The 20,888-nt window shown below is 46.3% G+C and overlaps 1 protein-coding gene across 1 annotated transcript in view; it reads left to right on the top strand.

Moving 5' to 3' along the window:
• Window positions 1-20,888, top strand: part of SCFD2 (sec1 family domain containing 2) — a 315,820-nt gene that overhangs the window by 87,992 nt on the left and 206,940 nt on the right.

Raw genomic sequence — 20,888 nt, 5'->3', positions numbered from 1 at the left:
TTTCAAAGCTGTTGCTAAATTCCTTTCCTGACCCCCATATTAAAACTACTAGTTCAACAAGTTTTTGCTCGACTTGTTTCTTGTGCAAGAATCCCTGCTGGGCACTATAGGGATGCACACATGAGTGAGATGGAGTGTGTCTTCAGGGAACCTGGTGAGGAGAGGTGAGGAGAGGCATGCAGAGGGCGCCTCAGGGCGGACTATGACAGCTACGGCAGAGCCGAGGCTCGGGATGGGGCAGAGCCGGGGAGGCAGCACGCAGAGTCGATAGAGAAGGAGCGAAATGGAAAGTCAGGGCTGAAGGAAGGGAGGCTCAGTCTGTAAAGTGGGATAGCCATAGAGGCACGCACAGGGCTGCAGTACAGAACGAGATTGTGTGTGTGTGTGTGTGTGTGTGTGTGTGTGTGTGTGTGTGTGTGTGTGTGTGTGTGTGTGTGCACGGGCATGTGCTTATGTGTGCGCGTGCATGTGCGTGCTGTAACATGCCTGGCATGCACTCAGGTAAACACTTCTCACGCTCACCAGCAGAACAGGAGGGGAGAGCTCCGACTGTGCAGGGGGCCACCTTCAACTGAGCTGCCTAGCACAGTCTCGCTCTTGATGTTTTGTGTTAGTAGCTGCTCTGCAGTTTTGTGCTTCCCCAGAGTTGTTCATGCTGTGTTTGAAGGAGGTCAGGATATCACTGAAGGAAAATGGGCTTAATTAACTTGGAGCCGGTTTTATTGAATTCTATATATAATGCTTTTATTTTGAAAAATGTTCATTTGTTGTGGATTAACCTTAGAATGAAGTTTAATTAGGAAAGCCTGACAATCTCAGTTCTAGATTGTAATCACAGTTAAATTGAAACAATTCAAACAGTGGTGTGTGTGTGTGTGTGTGTGTGTGTGTGTGTGTGTCTGTGCGCGTGCATGCACCTTTCATTACTCCATAATAGTGACTGAAAATAATGTATTGTGGATATTCCATTTTATTTTAGACTGTGAATGGGCTTTTAAGGAAGCACCTTTTGTGCTTTGTCATTGCTGATTTGGGTATACAGAGAACTCGCCTGAGTTGAGACAGCCATGTACAATGGACCCAGCTTCTACCTCCAATGCTAACAATTGCTGTAGAGTTCCTCAGTCTCTGTGCCAGCCAAAATGACTTCCACTTCCGGTACTCGCAAAGGGTCTGAGTCACCCAGGAGAAAAGCTCTACTCTGATATCCCAGCACTGATCTTCTCTTGAAGGTGCAACACATAACGGTTCGTTCTTCAAGAGCTAAGTTCCATATCTGCTCCTTTCTTCCGTCTAGAGTCCATTCCTCACTCTGTGCCACCACACAGCTCCTGTTAGCAGAGGCAGCACACACAGGGCTCCTGTTAGCAGAGGCAGCACACAGCTCCTGTTAGCAGAGGCAGCACACAGCTCCTGTTAGCAGAGGTGGCACCCAGCTCCTGTTAGCAGAGGCAGCACACACAGGGCTCCTGTTAGCAGAGGCAGCACACACAGGGCTCCTGTTAGCAGAGGCAGCACACAGCTCCTGTTAGCAGAGGCAGCACACAGCTCCTGTTAGCAGAGGCAGCACAGGGCTCCTGTTAGCAGAGGCAGCACAGGGCTCCTGTTAGCAGAGGCAGCACAGGGCTCCTGTTAGCAGAGGCAGCACAGGGCTCCTGTTAGCAGAGGCAGCACAGGGCTCCTGTTAGCAGAGGCAGCACAGGGCTCCTGTTAGCAGAGGCAGCACAGGGCTCCTGTTAGCAGAGGCAGCACAGGGCTCCTGTTAGCAGAGGCAGCACAGGGCTCCTGTTAGCAGAGGCAGCACAGGGCTCCTGTTAGCAGAGGCAGCACAGGGCTCCTGTTAGCAGAGGCAGCACACGGCTCCTGTGAGCAGAGGCAGCACACGGCTCCTGTTAGCAGAGGCAGCACAGGGCTCCTGTTAGCAGAGGCAGCACAGGGCTCCTGTTAGCAGAGGCAGCACAGGGCTCCTGTTAGCAGAGGCAGTACAGGGCTCCTGTTAGCAGAGGCAGCACAGGGCTCCTGTTAGCAGAGGCAGCACACAGCTCCTGTTAGCAGAGGCAGCACACACAGGGCTCCTGTTAGCAGAGGCAGCACAGGGCTCCTGTTAGCAGAGGCTGCACACACAGGGCTCCTGTTAGCAGAGGCGGCACACAGGTCCTGTGAGCAGAGGCAGCACACAGCTCCTGTGAGCAGAGGCGGCACACAGCTCCTGTTAGCAGAGGCAGCACAGGGCTCCTGTTAGCAGAGGCAGCACACACAGGGCTCCTGTTAGCAGAGGCGGCACACAGCTCCTGTTAGCAGAGGCAGCACACACGGGGCTCCTGTTAGCAGAGGCAGCACAGGGCTCCTGTTAGTTAGCAGAGGCAGCACAGGGCTCCTTCTGTTAGCAGAGGCAGCACAGGGCTCCTCCTGTTAGCAGAGGCAGCACAGGGCTCCTGTTAGTTAGCAGAGACAGCACAGGGCTCCTGTTAGTTAGCAGAGGCAGCACAGGGCTCCTGTTAGCAGAGGCAGCACAGGGCTCCTGTTAGCAGAGGCAGCACACACAGGGCTCCTGTTAGCAGAGGCAGCACACAGCTCCTGTTAGCAGAGGCAGCACAGGGCTCCTGTTAGTTAGCAGAGGCAGCACAGGGCTCCTCCTGTTAGCAGAGGCAGCACGGGGCTCTTGTTAGCAGAGGCAGCACAGGGCTCCTGTTAGCAGAGGCAGCAGACACATGGCTTGTGGCTGGGTTTGGATTGGTGTGCTTATTCTGCATGGTCTCCACAGGATGTGGCACTGCCCTGAATCTTCCCAGGAAAGTTTTCTTCCCTCCTTCTACAAAGTCAAATAATTTTAAACCTTAAAGACTTACTTTAATTTGCTAAGGCATTTTGCATAATGAAAGGCCATTTGAAATCAAATGACTAAAGGTATAGGGGCTGTCACTTGCAGTTGGAGTTGTTTTTTTAATGTACATAATCTCTTAGTTTCCTTTTGGGAACAATGTTTTCAAGAATACCAGGCTGGTTTTTTTTTTTTTTTTTGGTGCAAAATATTATTCCAGGTCAAAAATCATCATGTTTGTTGGTACCTAAGGCACTAAGATGGCTTACAAGTAATCCACCGGCCATCTAGAAAAGCCTTTGGACACAGAGCAGATAATGGTTTGCTGGCTGAGCATATTTCAGGCAGCTGTCATAAAATCGACACCACCAAGATGGAAATTCATCTTCTTTCATATTTCGACAGTCGTCTAGAGTCGTCTAGCAATTTAGCTTCTTGGTGATAGCACTCCCTCCCCTCCCCCCCCCCCAGGTACCATTGTTTTAATACAAATACTATTAGCATTTTGTGGTCTACATAGATGGTCTGGTTTGCAAGAATTTTCTTATTCCAGGGATCCAAATCAGGGACAGAGAGGAAGTGGCGACTATAGCTTGTTCCATTAAGATGATGACCCCAAAATGTACACACCACCTGAGCTGACTATCTCACTAACGGGACTTTAGTTTGTATGGTCACATCAAGTTGCAAGGCAGGCTGGGAAATACAACCTTCTTTTCTTTTGGGTGGCTATTTGCAAAGCTTACGGAGTTACTATGTAGTACAGTAAGAAAGCTGAATGCTTGAACACAAGAAACAGTCTCCACTCAGCGAGCCTTTCTCACTCGTGTGGATAGTCAGTGACTATTTTGATGGGAGTTTTTCAATATGAGTGTATTGGTTTCTTCTCTCGTGGCAGTAACAAAGTGTCCAACTAGACACATCCTAAGGATGATTTTGGCCCACAGCTGAGAGGGCGTGTCATGTCAGCCGGAGTGAGTGGTGGCTTGTTACATTGTGACTGTGGTAATGAAGTCCAGCTAGGCTGCAGTCTGGCACAAAACTAGGGCTCCATAACCCTCTTGCCTGGCCTTACAACTCTGTGCTGGTTAGCTCTCATGCCCAAAAGTTGCCACAAGCTCTTAAAGCAACATCATCTGGGGACATAATGCCTGAATATCTGAGCCTGTTGGGGACATTTCACATTCACACCCTGCTAGCAAGTCACCTTTCCCAGCTAATTTTACAGTCTGCTAAAAGCATTGGTTACGCTGGCGATGCCAGTGGGGACTAAGTCGGGCCTTGATCAGGTGTTTACATTCCACAGTAGTGTTCTGGGCGGCATCGACGTGTAGACATAGAGGGCAAGGCAGCTCCCGTGCTTCTAGGCCACTTGTGGGTGCAGATGGAGGCTAGCACCGCCTTATTCTTAAAGGTGTTATGAGATGCCCACCATAGCCTCTGCCGTCCTAATAGCCAGAGCAGAGGAAAATGGGAATTTCACAAGGAGCAGCAGGCCAGGCCTCTTCTTCCCGTAATCCTGCTAAATGTTAGTTTTCATTTCTCAAGTTTGAGAAAAATATTTTATTCGGCTTAACAAAACAAAACAAAACAAAACAAAACACCTTAAGTCCCTTTCTGCCTCTTCCACCTGAGCCTCTGCATGGTCTTGTTTCCTCTAGGAAGCTGTATTAACCTGGCAGACCTAACTCTGTGACTCCAGGAATGTAGGGCCAATGCTTAAATGTCTGGGCCTATTGGGGACATTTCATAGAGTCAACGCTACGGAGAATGGAAAGACCCATACGTGCATAGTTGTTCAGACTCAGCAAGTGACTCACATGTTACAACACTGTCTAGTCCAGTTACACATGTGGAGGGAAAGCAAATTTAATAGTATTTCCGTTCCAAATGTTCCGTTTGAACAATTTGGAAAACATAACTTTTTTTTTTTTTTTTTTTTGGTATTTAGTGAATTTGTACATCCAGTGTTTTCATCTCAAAAGACCAGAAACTCAAAAACTTGAAGCAAGCTAAAATGTATCTTATTACATGGTTTTTAAGAAACAAAGTTCTTTTTTTTCCTAATAATATCAACTCTTAAGTTGGAAAGTTATTAATCCTATACAAGATTTATGTTTCTACTTGTTAGGGCACCTTATGAGTTTCTATATTTTAGTTCAAACACCCGTGGAACCCCATGGAGATGGCTGAAACACATGGCCATTGTGGGCGGAGGTTTTATCTGCAGTCAGCAGAATATGAAACACCAGAGTAAACCGAAACTGGAGCTGAGCCTGTCTGTAGTCAACATGGTCTGTGGCAAACCTGCACCAGGCTGTATGCTGCACCGCACAGTCAACGTGGTCTGTGGCAAGCCTGCACCAGGCTGTGTGCTGCGCCGCACAGGCAGTAGCATTCGCATGGCTGATAGGAATCTCTGTTACGCACAGAACTCTCCATGCTAACTTTGCTGAATAAAAGGCATTTCTTTTGACTGAAAACATAGCATGAGACTGGGTTGTGGGGATTCACTGTTTCATGTCAGCAGATGTTTCTAACTTTGTGGTGAATTTACTGTATACCACAGAACTCTAACAAAATGAGGACTTCATTCATGTGAGTCTCATTTTATTTTTCCAAGTGTCTGGTTTAATTGAAGTGGAGATGGGGAATACAGTCAGTTTATTCCACCGGCATTTTCAGTGTGTTAGGGTATACCTAGTGTTAGTGTTGACGCTAAGGACTCAAAGACAGCAAGTGCTGTGATGTTTTTCTTGGTGTGCATGCCATGCGTACCATGGCACATGTGTGGAAGTCACTGGACAGGCTCGGGTGTTAGCCTCACCTTCCACCTTGTCTGAGCCAGGCTCTCCTGTTGTTCACGCCAACACACAAATGTCATGGGTCCTCCTGTGTCCACTCCCCACCATGTTACAGGAGTGAAAGATTACAGATGCATGCTACCACATCTGGCCTTACGTGGGTTCTGGGGACCAGAGCTTTTGTTCACACACTTTATCCACTGAGCCATCTTCCCAGCCCAGCTACTTTGGCTGTTGATTCTACTGTGTCCTTCTACTGTTGTTAACACATTTGCAGCCATTATAAAGCTGTTTTCCTTATATGTGATAAATATTTAAATTGTTCTTCAGACTTCTTTGTGTATGCTCATTTCTTCCTCTCTCTTCCTCATCTTTCTAGTTTTAATAATGATTTTTTAGCTTTATGATGTTTAATTATAGATTTTGTTGTTTTTTACATTCACCCTGCTTGGTGTATATTTTATATCCTGTGTCTGGTGATTATCGCTTTTAACCACTCCTGAAAACTTAGACCTATTATCTTATCCAGTGTGTTTCTTCTCTATTTTTTAAATTCTGGAACTCCACTTAGAATATATTTTAGGGCTGGCATGCTGGCTCAGCTGGATAAGCCACTTTAAAAGACCACAGAAAAATCTGAATAAAATTTAAAAGATTAAAGTCACAATGGCATGAAAATCAGTAACCGAAACATTTTGGAAAATTAACAAATATGTGGAAACTAGACAACATGCTCCTGACCAATGAATGGGTAAAAAAACTATTTTGAGACAAACAAAATTGAGCAAACAACATAATAAAAATCTATAAGGTACTGAAAAAGTGGTTCTAAGAGGAAATTTTATAATGATAAACATCTATAAATCAAATAGTTCTGCGGTCCTGCCCTCCTCCTCCTCCTCCCTTCTCCTCCTCCCTCCTCCTCCTCCTCCCTTCTCCAATTCACTTCGTGGCCTCTCTATCTTTTCTCATTTTCTTAGAGGAATAGAATCTGTGGCAAAATGTATATGGAACTACTTTAAAGGAAGTGGAGGCATAGTCCTGAAAGTCAGAGCGGACGGGGAAGAGCACAGCTCTAAAGGCTCGCATCGCTGAGCTTCCTTCAGTACACAAGGAACACTGTGGTTGCTGAGCCTGGAAGGAAATGTGAGGAGACGCTATGTATTGTTGCTGTTCCTGCCGTTTGCAGGGCAGAGGCCGTGTTGGGGGTTTATCATTGAGACCATGCCCATCTCCCCATAGCCTCCTTGTTTTCAGAGTTTGTCACAGAGCTGCTAACCACCCTTACTTGTAGCTGGATCCTTTGGTGTCTCTACGTGGCCATGACTAAAGCCAGAAACTCCATGGGATCAGCTGGGTTGGATGTGGCCTCAGGCTTCTTGATTTGTACTGTGGTGGATGCTGTATATCCGTGTCATAGCTGTCCCCCAGGCAGCCGGAAAGAACTGGCAGGACCGGGATGTGGCCGCACAGCACCTCATGGCTGAGGCGTCCCAGTAACAAATGGCCAGGTCTTGGTTGGGAGGTTGGAGCGTAGTGGACAGGTAAATCACCAGGGGTGTATAAATACATCCAATTCACCAGACCCCCCATAAATAGAAGCCTCCCTTTGGAGAGGAAGGTCATAAAATAGCAATAAAGGTAGTGCTAAAGCAAGCGCACATACTTCAAAGTTGAGGGCCCTTCTTATTTATTTCCCACAAGAGCCTGGTGAGGTATGGGGTACGGGGCAAGAACTTGAGACCCTGAGATTTCAGTGCTTTGCACTAGCTTAAATTATAGCCCTTTGTACCGTTCCTTTATGGAAATGTGAAGTCTACTTTCTAAATTTACACCCTAGTACACTTTAAAAATAGGAGAACAATACTAAGAGCTTTCAGTTAATTTCTGTAAAATCTAATTTGAGGAAACCCAGAAATATTTTCTATGCCAAAGTGCTTCCCAGCTACCATTAAATCAGAAATTCAGCCACTGCAGAGTCATCTGGCTTCCTCTCAGGCTGTCTTTCTTTTTAAATGTCGTTTTCTCTTGGAAGAGTCCGGCCTTCTAAATACTCACCTTAGGGGAGGAACTGCTTGATTTGCTGAGTCCAGGGAGAAGCTGGTGCGTTGTGAGTGGAGCAGCAGGAAGCAGGGTCAGCATAGAGAGCAGAGAGCATGGGCCACCCCGCTGACTTCAGGCCTGGCTTCTGGCACTGCCCTTCATTTGGTAGAGAATATTCCCGAACTTTCCTAAGCTGATCTAGTCTGCAGTGCCACTGCCCACATCGTTTCCTGCAGACACCAAGACCTTAGCCCCCACGCCATGCTGGAGAGCGTGAATATGAGCAGGCTGTTACGGAAAAGTCACTCTCCTAAGCAAGCCTGAGGCCTGGGCCACCGAAGGCCAGACCCCTTGCCTCCAGTGTGGGGTGGGGAAGGTGTTAAAACAGTTCTCCAGGTAACAGCTTTTCCATTGCCCCCCTGCACCCCCATTTTCCCATCTTCTACAAGCATTTGATCTCTTAGCTCTGTCCCAAGCATCCTGGAAGTCAGATTCTACACAGAATTTACTAGTGTGTTCTTCACAGAGACTTATGTTTTATTTTCAAAGAGCACTTAGGTTGTCAAAACTAAAACCTGTATCATTTCTGCTCCTTGCTAAGAGTTATGAGCTTGTTGCTTAGCCAGATTTAAAAAGCAAGCCAAGGGCTGGAGACTTGGCTCAGGGGTTAAGAGCACTGGCTGCTATTCAGAGGACCTGGGTTTGATTCCCAGCACCCACATAGTGGCTCACAAACATCTGTAATTCCAGTTTCAGGGGATTCGGTGGCCCCCTTCTGGCCTCTGTGAGCACTGCATGCACATGGCGTGCAGACATACATGCAAGCAAAACACCCATTCACATTAAACAAACAAACAAAAAAGTTGAAAGGCAAGCAAGAAGAGAAGGAAATTAAAACAGGCTTTAAGCTAATATATTCACACTGTGGCATATGTTATAACTGGGACAGACTCCACCAACAGTTCAAGCAGAGTGTGGACACTGAGCTGGTACCGATTGCAGGCGTGCCATTTGCGTTTTTCTTAGTGTGGCTTTGGAAAGCCCAGAGCTGACCTGGTTTTTTTTTTTTTTTTTTAAATTTATATTGGGTCCCCTGATGACAGACAAGCAGGCCTAACCTGGGGCCAGCAGGACCAGCAGGAAATTTAGGTCACGGATAGTTGCGTTTTAAAAACTGCAGTTCGGAGCTGCTCCATCACGGTAATAGATTGATGATAACATGGTGCAGAGCTCTTAAATCATTAGAGGTGGCCAGAGAGAGACAGATCGCTGGCGCTTTTGTTGGACGCACACTTCCCAACTCCCTGTGGTGTTCTGTGGTGCCCTCAGAAGTCACTTGCTCCTCATTTCATGCAACTTAAGGCCCTGCTGGCCTGTTTACAGAAAGCAGCTTAACTGGGCAGCCCTGTCTGAAGTGCAACACCACATCATTTCCCAAGAGATGGAGAAAACATTACAAATGTGTCTGTACACACACACACACACACACACACACACACACACACACACACACACACACACGAAACATCTGTGTGTCTTAAACTGAACGGCCATTGTAGTTGTTCTTTCCTCCTTCCCCCACATCGGGGCCTTTCCCTGTCCCCTTAGCCAGAGGTACAAGTGTCCCAGTGAGATTGCTTGATGCAACTTGTAAACATTTTATGTTTTCCTGCTCTTGCTTTGGATAAATGCTAATCTGTAGTAAGAGCTCCCAGTGGATGGCTCTGCTCTTCTCAGCATGCAGGAAGTGTGGCCTGGCATAATGGCATTAGAAAAAATGTACTGAGGTAAAGTATAGTATTGAAATGTACAGCTCAGTGAATTTTTACTAAGCAGAGGCAGCTGTGTAACCATTACCCAGCTCGGCCTGGGAGATTATCAGCAGTTCTGGAAGGCATGCCTTCCCTGCCCCCACGCCTTCATAGCAGGGATAGAGACTGCTAAAAACAGATTACTTTTCCATGGTTTCTATAATTTACAATGTTATCTTTCTGGCTTTTTATGCAATGTTTTATTTGGAGACTTATCCTTGCCTTTGCTTTAAAATATGGATCATTTTTCCTCACTATTCTATTATGTTCCATTGCGTGACTATCTTAGATTTTCCTGGGAGCAAGTTTTGTTTATTTGTTTTTGTTTTTTTGATGAGTCATTTTATTTTTGAGGCAAGCTCTCACTATGTATCTCTGGCTGATCTAGAATTCACCATGTAGACCTGGGTAGCCTCAAACTCACAGAGACCTTTCTGCCTCTGCCTCTGCAGCAGGGGGAATGAAAGGGGTATGCCACCGTGCTCAGCTGTGGGCGTTTTTAAAAGAAGAGAAAGCATATGGAACCTGTTTTTACAACCATGAGGACATTGCTGTTTCTCAGTCACTCAGAATCATCCATTCTGAAGGCACAGAAAGCCAATTAGTTCCAAAGCCCCCAAATAGAGAGTAAATATAGGTGAACACTCACGCTCTGAGATGGCCCATTCTGTGTTTGCAGCTGCTTCCTGCTCTCCTGTATCTTTGATATACTGCTCTTGACTTTCTATTGCGCACGCTATTGTTTTCATTACCCTAGGCCTGGACTTAAACCTCTCTCTTTCTAAACATTTCTTCCTGCCTGCCATTTCCCCTACACCACCTCCTGCTACGATCCTTTGTGTGCCTTCTCCACTCTCATGGCAGGAACATCAAGGTGTGCAGGCCAGTGCTGACAGCATTCTTGCCGCAGTGTTTCCCGCCTGCATTGTTGAGTTGGCTCCTGTCTTCCTGCTTCCGCCCCATCTTTCCGTGCTCTGTTCTTTTCACTGCACCCTGAGTGGTAATCTTTAAAACAGATCAGATCACAGCAAGTCTCTGCTCAAAACCCCTGTGAATTGTATCTTAGAAGAAAAGCAAAAGTCCTCACAACCAGCTGCCTGAGCGGTCCTCAGGGATCTGCTCTTTTTCTGCCTCGTTTCTCACCATCCTTCCATTCCCCACCTAAGCGCACTGAGCCTGTCCAGACAACTTTTTCCTCAGTGGTGTGACACTCTCATCCTGTTCGCTGCCTCAAGCTCATGCTATAGTCCCAGTGTAGCACATTTAAATAAATTTTTTAAGTATATTACATTTTTTCATATAGAGGTAAGCATGCAGTGGACACTGTTTATTTATTCATTTATTTCATTTTGTGTGTGTGTGTGTGTGTGTGCATGTGCCCTGGCACACTTGTAGAGGACAGAGCACAGCTTGTAGAGGCTCTCCTTTCCCCATGTGGGTTCAAGGGATCAGACTTGGGTCATCAGGCTTGGCAGTGTGTACACAGAGTCATCTCACTGACGTGACACACAGCACTGCGCTGTTTGCACTGCACATGCCGTATGCTGCAGTGGGACAGAACTCGAAGCCACTGCTAGCTTATGTCTGAGGTACTTTTGTATGAGACTTTAGCTGCCTGTAATGAGAGTGAGGGACGGAGGCAGGCATGGCATAGTCACAGTCGGCCTTCATGTTTGTGGCTGGTCCTGTCTTGATTGAGGTGCCTTGCCAAGGGCTCTAAGGAGCTGTAGGTCAGTGCGCCACCTCTGGTGGGCTACATTCATCTGTACTGCTCTTACACTTACAGTTTATTTATTGCCTCATGACTTGGGCTTCCTCGACTATTTGTTTTAGCTGAAATCACTGGTACAGCCCGCCCTTGCCCAAGGGTCTAGATTCTTCTTTCCCACAGACTAATCTCTCTCCTGGCCAGGAAGCACTAAAGAAGAGGTGTGTGCTGGACAATCCCAGTCTACCCAGTTCATGGCTGGATGTCACCCAGTCAAAGAGTGCCTGCTGCACAAGCATGAGGGGCTGAGTTTGATCCCTGTGACCTCTGTAAAAAGCTGTCCCTCCTTCTAACTCCATGACTGGGGAGGCAGGGACAGTAGCATCCCTGGGGATTTGCTGGTCAGTCCATCTGGCTAGTCAGCAGCCTCCAAGCTATGTGAGACCATGTCTCAAAAAGAAAAAAAGGACAGGGAGTGATGGAGGAAGGCAATGCCCTCTCCTTGCCTTCAAGGACACAGGCAGCAGCACATAGATGTGCACACACACAAATACATACACATGTGTCTGCCATGCACACATACACACACACACACACACACACACACACACACACACACACACCAGCTCATCATCCATTCCCCGCCTTACATCCTAGCAAGGTAGCCTCTCTCAGCCTGAATTGCTTCTGAAGTAGTAGTATTTATGATGTAGGGCAATGGGTAGGGGTGAGACAGTTTACAATTGTGTGCTTATTTTATGGGTTGGTTTCTCTCTCTCTCTCTCTCTCTCTCTCTCTCTCTCTCTCTCTCTCTCTCTCTCTCTCTCTCTCTCGGGAACTGGAGATGAGTAATGAAATCTGGGGTAAAGGAGACACAAAAGCTTCCATGAGATCCTCAACTGAGCACATTTAGCTCAGTGCCAGAGGCTAGAGAAGATAATATTTGAGTTGAGTCTTGAGAGCAAATGAAGAAATGGGAAAAGCAATGCCATGCAGAGAGATAAGCGTGTGCAAACTCAGAGAGGCAAATGGAAACAGGTCAGGGCTGAAGCCCAGTCCGTGAGAGAAAGAATCGTGCTGGATGGGGCTGAACAGATACTCAGGGCCAAGAGGGTAAAAAGCATGTACGCCGCTAAATAATTCTAAGGAAGTCGTGGTTTTATTCTAGAATGAGTCAGATCGTGGCTGGAAGTAATGGCCCAGGCTGTTAAAGGAAGGCATGGAGAAGACGAGATACGCACACAAAGTCACCAGGGCTCCCTGACAGGTTTGATGAGGCAGGAGCAAGGGAAAACTCCAGCACAGTCTAAATTTCTAACCCAGTCAGCTGGGGGAAGGATGGCAGCACACAGCAGCATAGGCACAGAGCGGGAAGAACAGGTTTGAAGGCACATTTAACTCAGACCCAGGGTTGGCTAGAGAAGATGACATTTAAGAGCAAATGGAGAGAAAAGTACATCCTGTATAAAGAGTTAGCCACGTGCAAACACACAGGGGCAAAGGGAAGTGGTTCAGAGCAGCAAACCATAGTCCCTCAGGAAAAGATTCCAGCTGTAGGTCTAGTGAATTAAATCTGCTGGTTGCATGTCCAAATGGAGCAGACCAGTAGGCTGGTGGTGGTTTGTAGCAAGGGAGAGAGATCTCAGTAGATGTGATGCGTTTGTCCGTTTGCATGGTTAGCAGCCAAGTAGAGGACCAAACCTAAGGATATCGCACAGCGAATTGAGCAGGGTTCTCTCCCTCACGTTTGGGCTGTTGTCTAGGAAGAGCCGAGTGGCCCGTTCTAGATGCTACTCAAATGATGGCATCTATGGATGAACAAATAGCATCGATCTCAACCTGGGAACGTGTTAGAGAGACAGCCTGGCCAGGCTCCGCCTCAGACCTGATGAGTTCAACAGGGGTCCCAAGACAATTATATACACGTTGCACTTGAGAAACTCTGGCCCCGGAGATCCATCTTCTTTTTATCTTATTGCTTGGCCTCCTCTCAGAACGTGGCCACAGCTGGCCATGGGAAGGGAAGAAGAATAGAAAAGTATGAATTTAGAATGGTATTTAAGTTATCCATGTGATATTTACTGTGTTAGTTGTTAAAACAGAAAGTTTAAAATTTTCATTTGTTACTTTAAAATAAAAAACATACTCCTAAGATAGATGCTTTCTGAGCAAAACAGGAGGTATAAGGTCAAGACGAGGAAATAGAGTGGTAACTAATTCACATAACAGCTATTATTTATTTCTATTGATGTTTTTTAGTTATTAAAAATTGAGCTATAGTATTTTAAAAAACATTTGTTACTTTAAAATTAGAGGTCCGACCATGTGTCATGGTGCATGCCTTTAATCCCAGCACTTGGGAGGCAGAAGCAGATGGATCTCTCTGAGTTCAAGGGCAGCCTGACCCACACAGTGAGTTCCAGGACAGTTACATAATAGAGAGGCCCTGTCTCAAGGGGCTAGTGTAGATAGCATACTTCATAGAATGTAACTATTATTTTAAACAAAAAGAGAAAAAGTGAAAGTGGCATTAGTTTGCAATTTGAATTTTTAAATCTCTGCTGATAGAAACCAGCAGACACTCGTATTTGTTCCTGCTCACTGGCTGCCAGCTGCTGCTTTGGAGAACACATAAAAAGAGGATCCCTGGAGAAGGAGTGTTTTGGCAACTCTTCCAGATGTGTGGGAATATTATTTTTGATACCATATTTAAACTCTGCAATACTGATTTCTTGAAGTCGTAATGTGGAATTAGAAATCAATGAGCTTTTATGTATTCTTTTGCATTAAAATTGCTGGCATATATTTTGGATGGACTTTTTTACACCACCCCCCTCCTATGCCTGGTTTTAGAAGCTCTGATTCACTAAAAGTTACAGACCTTACAAATGTTCATACATTGTATAGTGCAATTTTGGGGAAAAATCACATTTTAATATCACTACGGATCTTATCAGAAAAATCTGTAAGACTAGAAAATCTGACAGCAGCAAAGTGATATTTTCTAAACCTTAAAGCTTTGTTTAGAAGCCAAGATTTTATTAGTTGTTTCCTCAAACAATTGATTCCTTTGTTCTTTCCTCAATTTGCTATTGTTGTTGTTTTCCCCCATGATACAAAGTCTTGCTCTATAGCCCAGGCTAGACTCACACGTGCTCTGTGTCCTAGGTCAGTGTTAGGTTTGCATCCCTCCTGCCTTAGCTCATGGGTACCAAAAGTATAGGCACCTGCATCTGCATCCAGCACTTCACTTGGTTATCTGTTTGGCAAACGTCCCAGCCTTAATAACTTTGTCATTATTTGAAGGAACTTAAGACCAGCAGTTAGTTCAGTTCCCTCTTCATCATTTGCGAAGAGAGAAATCATTATATAGAAGAAGGGCTGGCTTACACATCATTTTTGTTTTGTCATATTCACTGTTAAAATTATGGCTGAGGTCTCTCTTCTTCCTTCTTCTCCGTCCCCCACGTCCTGCTTGAGTCTCCCTATAACTGAGATCGCAGGTATTTATTACCAAGCCCAACTTCATCCAGGGAACCCTTAAGTAAAACGTGGGTTTTTGTTGTTCTTTTCAGGGATAGAGATCAAACTGAAGTCTTAAGAGCTCTAGCTCAGAGTTACACCCTAGCTCTTTCTTTGTTTTTAATGTCAACTATGTGCACAGAGCTTGGTGTGAACAGCATAGTGACGTCTTAGTCACTGTCCTATTGCTGTGAAGAGACCTCATGACGAGGCCCCAGAGGGTTAGTGTGATATCATCATCCTAGAGCAACACACGGTGCCAGGGAAGTAGCTGAGAACTGCAGCCGGATCCATAGGCAGCAGGCAGGGAGACAAAGGTTGAGCCTGGGGTGAACTTCTGAAACCTCAAAGCCCATCTCCTAGTCACGTGCGTCCTCCAACAAGGCCACGCCTCCTCCAACGGTTCAAATACACGCACCTGTGCGGGGCAGTCTCCTTCAAAACACCACAGTGACTAATGCTACTTTGGAGATGTGCACCTGACCTCTTAACTTACTAGTTATTTTAACTCACTATACATTTGTGCTGTTAGTGTCAGAGCGCACCCAAAGAATAAGGCAAGGGAGGCCGTGGCATTGTCATAAAGGTACTTCTGAACTCCTGGCCCTCTGGGGAGGGACTCTGGGCTCTCAGAAGTCCCTGGATCCATGTAGAGAGTCGCTGTCCTGTGTAATCACACACCTGGTGAATGTTAGCTCCTAAGCCTGTGATTCAGGGCCGACTGGTAGTAGGCCAGTTATGTAGTAAGTTTGAATTCTGCTGTCACTCTTTGCCTTTCCGTTCTGTGGTTTCCCTGAAGATCCCTACTGGTACACCCCCCAACCCTTGGATAGAGATGAAGTAAATCCCACTGGGGTGTCTATTCATGCAAGCTCTTGCTTACTCATCTGTCACTTGTTATTTTATCGATGCCTGTGCTTTGGTTCATTTTGTGCAAATGCAGTGGGTAACGTAATGAATAGATTCTGGTACAGGTTCAAAGCCCTGCAGTCTGCAAAGTCTGATATCGAGATATCAGCATCTGTTGGGGCCTTTTGCTGCATCAAGGCCGTGGTGGACGGTGGAAGAGCCAAGAGTGGGCCTTTCCTAGTGGCATCGGTGTCACCCCTGAGGGGTCTGTCAGAGGCCTCACTGCTTAGTACTTACATATAAGCAATTAAATTCCAGTGTGAAGTTTCAAGAGGACAAACATTTAAACTATGAAACCACTGATCTTCTCAATTTCTGCCTTACAGACTACTTGCATTAATTCCCTATTGCTGCTGCACCAATGGACCACAAACCTCCAAACACACATCTATTACTTTATAATTCTGGAGATCTTACTGAATCAGCATTAAATGTTATCAGAGATGTACTCCTCTCCGGAGATTGTAGGGAGGATTTGTTTCCTTGTCCTTTCCGTTTCCATGGCCTCTGCCCTCATTGGCTTGTGGTTTCTCTGCTCCATCTTCAGGAACAGTGTCTTTGCATCGCTGCATCAGCTCGTCTCTGGCTGTAGCTGGGGAAAGCCTCCACCTTCACGAACTCCGTGACTAGGCTGGGCCTACGCAAATAACATAGGCTCATTGCCTTATCGCAAGATCCGCAGTGTTAGAGCTGGACCTTACAATATCTTCCACAGCCTCTTGTTTTTCAGAATGAAGCCTCAACGCCTGGTGGTATTTTGAAGGATGTGTCCCCATTAGGACAGTGGTTCTCAACCTGTGGGCCTCGAACCCTGACAGGAGTCACATATCAGATATCCTGCATATCAAATATTTACATTATAATTGATAACAGTAGAAAACTACAGTTATAAAGTAGTAGTGAAAATAATTTTTTAAATTTAATTTTATTAATTTATTCATATTACATCTCAATGGTTATCCTATCCCTTGTATCCTCCCATTCCTCCCTCCCTCCCATTTTCCCCCTATTCCCCTCCCCTATGACTGTGACTGAGGAGGACCTCCTCCCCCTTTATATGCTCATAAGGTATCAAGTCTCTTCTTGGTAGCCTGCTATCCTTCCTCTGAGTGCCACCAGGTCTCCCCATCCAGGGGATGTGGTCAAATATGGGGCACCAGAATACGTGTGAAAGTCAGTCTCCACTCTTCACTCAACTGTGGAGAATGTCCTGTCCATTGGCTAGACCTGGGTAGGGTGAAAATAATTTTATGGTGGGGGTCACCACAACATGAGGAACTATGTTAAAGGGCCACAGCATTAGGTAGGCTGAGAAACACAGGCCTGGTTGGCAGAAGTCACTAAGGGGTGGGCCTCGGAAGATTATAGCTACCCTAGTCCTACCTGCCTGTGCTGCTTCCAATCTACTGCACATGAGTAGCCTGCCGCACAAGCTCCCACAGTCACAGGGCGCTCTGTTGCTGCTGCCATGCCTTCTCCCATGTGATAAACAGATACTTGAAAACCACATTCCAAAAGGAATATTTACAGTCTCACATTGCTTTTGTCACAGCAACATGAAAAGTGGTCAGGGCGAAAACCTGTACCAGGAAGCTGGGGTTGCTGCTGGGACAAACTTGGCAGTGTGGTTCTAGTTAGGCCTTTGACCTGGTTTTCTAGAGAAGTGTGAAGTTGTTTGGAGGTACAGGCTCGAGAAGCTTCAGGATGCTATAAACTTCTCTGTTTTCTTTGATTAAGATTTGTGTGTGTGTGTGTGTGTGTGTGTGTGTGTGTCTGTGTGTGTCTATATGTGTGTCTGTGTGTGTGTGTCTGTGTGTGTGTGTGTCTGTGTCTGTGTGTGTGTGTCTATGTGTGTGTGTGTCTGTGTCTGTGTGTGTGTGTGTCTATGTGTGTGTGTGTGTCTGTGTGTGTGTGTGTGTCTGTGTGTGTCTATATGTGTGTCTGTGTGTGTGTGTCTGTGTGTGTGTGTGTCTGTGTCTGTGTGTGTGTGTCTATGTGTGTGTGTGTGTGTGTCTGTGTGTGTGTGTGTCTGTGTGTGTGTGTGTCTGTGTCTGTGTGTGTGTGTGTCTATGTGTGTGTGTGTGTCTGTGTGTGTGTGTGTGTCTGTGTGTGTGTGTGTGTCTGTGTGTGTGTGTCTGTGTGTCTGTGTGTGTGTGTGTCTGAGGAGGCTATAAGATGACACTAGAGCTGGAGTTACAGGTGGCTGTAAGCCATCTGATATGGGTGCTGGGAACCAAACTAGGACTCTCCGGAAAACAGCCGGTGCTCTCACAGCAGAGTCGACTCTCCACCATGAAAGCTCTTCTTAGCGGGCTGTTGTGATGTGTGACCAGACGACCAGACTGCCGATGGAAATGCAGAGAGCAAGGTTGTTCAGGAGGCTCCAGATGAGAATGAGCACCCAACCTTCTGCTACCTTCTGGCAAATAATCTGCCTATATTTTGCTCATGTCCTAAAATTTAAGTAAAACCACATTGAAAAACAATGGACTAATTTATGTAGAAGATAACAATTCCAAACCTTAATATTCATACTGTGGCATGGTTGGTTGCTTGCTCACTGGCTTAAAGTGAGAGTCCAGAGCCAAAGCAGAGCAGGAAGCTGTGAACAGCATGCCACCCGGCAAGCAAGTGACCGAAATATAATTACAGGTGCGGGCAGGGTGGGCCCAGCTGACACCGCTGTCGTTATGATACTTTGGTTCATCAGATGGGAATGCAATCGGAAATGCTCCTTAGGGCAGGACCTACATCCTGAAAGGCCCAGGCTGCTGAGTGCTCGCGTACCTCGACTTCGGAAATGGTTGCTCCGGGAAGCCCTTTTCTTTTGGGAACCAGGCATTTGAAAGTCCCCAGCAGACTTACCCTGCAGCTCTAGCTCTTCGTCGTCTGGGACTACCCTGAAGGTGGTGGGACTTTGGGGAAGTGAGGCCTGTCCCTTGTTCCAGCCTCAGTTCCTCCTTTCTGTGTGTGTGAGCGGACTTTGCCTCAGCCTGCTGCCACCGACTGAGCTGCTCCTCCTGTCCCTTTCTCAGACATTGGAATCTCTCTGCAACTGTAAGAGGAAATAAACTGTCCTTCTTCATGCTGTTTCCAGAAGGCGTTTCGATCGCAGCGATGGAAGCGCCTCACATACAGTCTTAATCACATCTGGACAGTCTCTGTGCCGCATGTGATAACATAGTCAGAGACTGCAGGAAGTGGAACATCATTCTGCCTACCTTCCTGGTCCATGTATATGAAATACTTATTGGAGGGAGGATCCCTACAATTCATCTCTTAGAGCTTTGCCTCGCCCTCATATTGGATGCTGGCTGTTCAAAATGCAGTTGGCCATGTACCTTTGTCAGGATTTGGTTGTTTCCAAAGCAAATCAGACACCTCCATTAAGAACTGTCTTAGGACATGGCTGCTTCCTGCTCCTCCACCTCTGAGTCCCTCATATCCTGTGTCTCACTTTGTTCTTTGTTATGTATTGTTTTTGACTATTAATTAAATAATATACTTATTTTTGTATCTATATATATCTATTTGCATAATAGATATGTCTTGACTTGGCCATATCAATGAATTATACAGTTTTGCATTCTGCCTGAGGGGTACAAAGGGGAATTCAGATTCCCTCAAAATTATTCTAAATAACAGGTTGGTTTTAATTATGGCAGATACTATGAGGAGGCAGAATGTGTTTGGGCACTTTTCAAAGGCCCGCCATTTGCAATATCTCACCAGGCTGCACATGCTGGCTAACAGGCCTTCTGGGAAGAGTTCTCTGCTGGTGGCTTGGAGTTCCACTGAGTGGCTGCAGGTTCTGCTCTCAGATGAGCAGGTGGGGCCAGCCTGGAGCAGCCTGCTGCCATATGGAGTATGGTCCTCCTGCCAGAACAGAGACCAGCTCTTGACTTCACAGTCAGCCCTTCTAAGGACAACATGCCTTTTAAAGAGAGCCTTTGTATGGAGTTGCTGGCATCTGACTCAAGAATAACAAGATCCCAGACTGCAGAAATAACAAAATGCTTTGTCACCCTAGACCCAACTCAGGTCCTCTACCTCCTACTAGTAAGCCTGCTTGTATAAAGGTGAACGGGAAACCTAATCCCAGTGATTTTACAAAGAAGCCATTTTTTTTTTAAACCCTCCATTTTGGCCATGGTTGGCTGTGCTTGCCTCTTCAGTAGCAGCTTTTAGTAACATTTGATTCTCTTTGGCCGTTCGCTGGATGCTGCAGTGAAGTCCCATGATAGACTGCACGCTCGGTGTCTGCAGGCTGCCCCTCCCTCCTCTGAGACCGCCAGTGTCCTGTTCCTAGAACATGTGCTATCCCCAGACAGAGCGGGCCAGGCACGCGCTATGACTGACTTCGCTTGTTGAGTTCACAGAACAATCTGGTGAAGGATGGCCATTGATGCATGGTATCAGATGCATTCTGTAGAGTTAGCTCTCAGAGCACGAGTCACCTTATGTTTAAGTCTCTATTAAGACTATCCTGTTGTGAGGGTTACTTCATTTTTAAAGCGGAGTGGTTGAAGCAGTGTGTGCCAGTGTTCTGTAAACGTGTGCCTGTGTTATGGGGCTAGCTAATATTCGGGCACTTGTGTTTCATAAATGGGGAAGCTGAAACTTGAGGTGTTAGACAGTTTCCCCAAGGCCATGCAGCCTGTGCCACACATCCTTCTGAATCCCACCGTGTCCACATGTCCGCTGTTCTGCTTACATTCTTTTGCTTTAAAAGGCTTCGCTCTGGAGAGTCTCTGATCTTTTCTCTCTTCTCATGAGGAGAAGCGGCATTCAGAAAACAGCAGGCCGGAGGAGATGGCTCGGTGGTTGAGAGTGCTGGCTGCTCTTCCAGAGGACGTAGGTTCTGGTCCCAGCACCCATGTCAGGGGCTCACAGTCACCTCTAACGCCAGCTTCAGTGAATCCACCGCCCTACACAGGTCCTAGGGATTGAACTGGGGTCCTTGTGCTTGGAAAGCAAGCACTACAGCCCTACTTCAATCACATTTGAATCAATATAAAGGGATGAATATATTTTGTGTAATTTAGGTTATATGAAAATACTACTTTATGTTGTTTTTAAATTACTCTACCTGTGGTCAACTGGGAAGTCTTGCAGTTGGCTCTTGGGTCCTTTTGACATATTCCTAGTTCTTTTGTTTGTTTGTTTGTTTTTGCGTGCCTTTATTTTTAGTGGTAGACTTTATTTGAAGTGGTAGACTGTGGTTAGAGCACTAGCTGCCCTTTCAGAGGATCTAGGTTTGGTTCCCAGCA

Source organism: Acomys minous (genome assembly GCF_964271855.1).
Source record: "Acomys minous genome assembly, chromosome: 15".
In the NCBI taxonomy this organism is placed as follows: Eukaryota; Metazoa; Chordata; class Mammalia; order Rodentia; family Muridae; genus Acomys; species Acomys minous.
The sequence above is the reverse complement of the archived record's forward strand: the minus strand, read 5'-3'. Positions and strand labels throughout refer to the sequence as shown.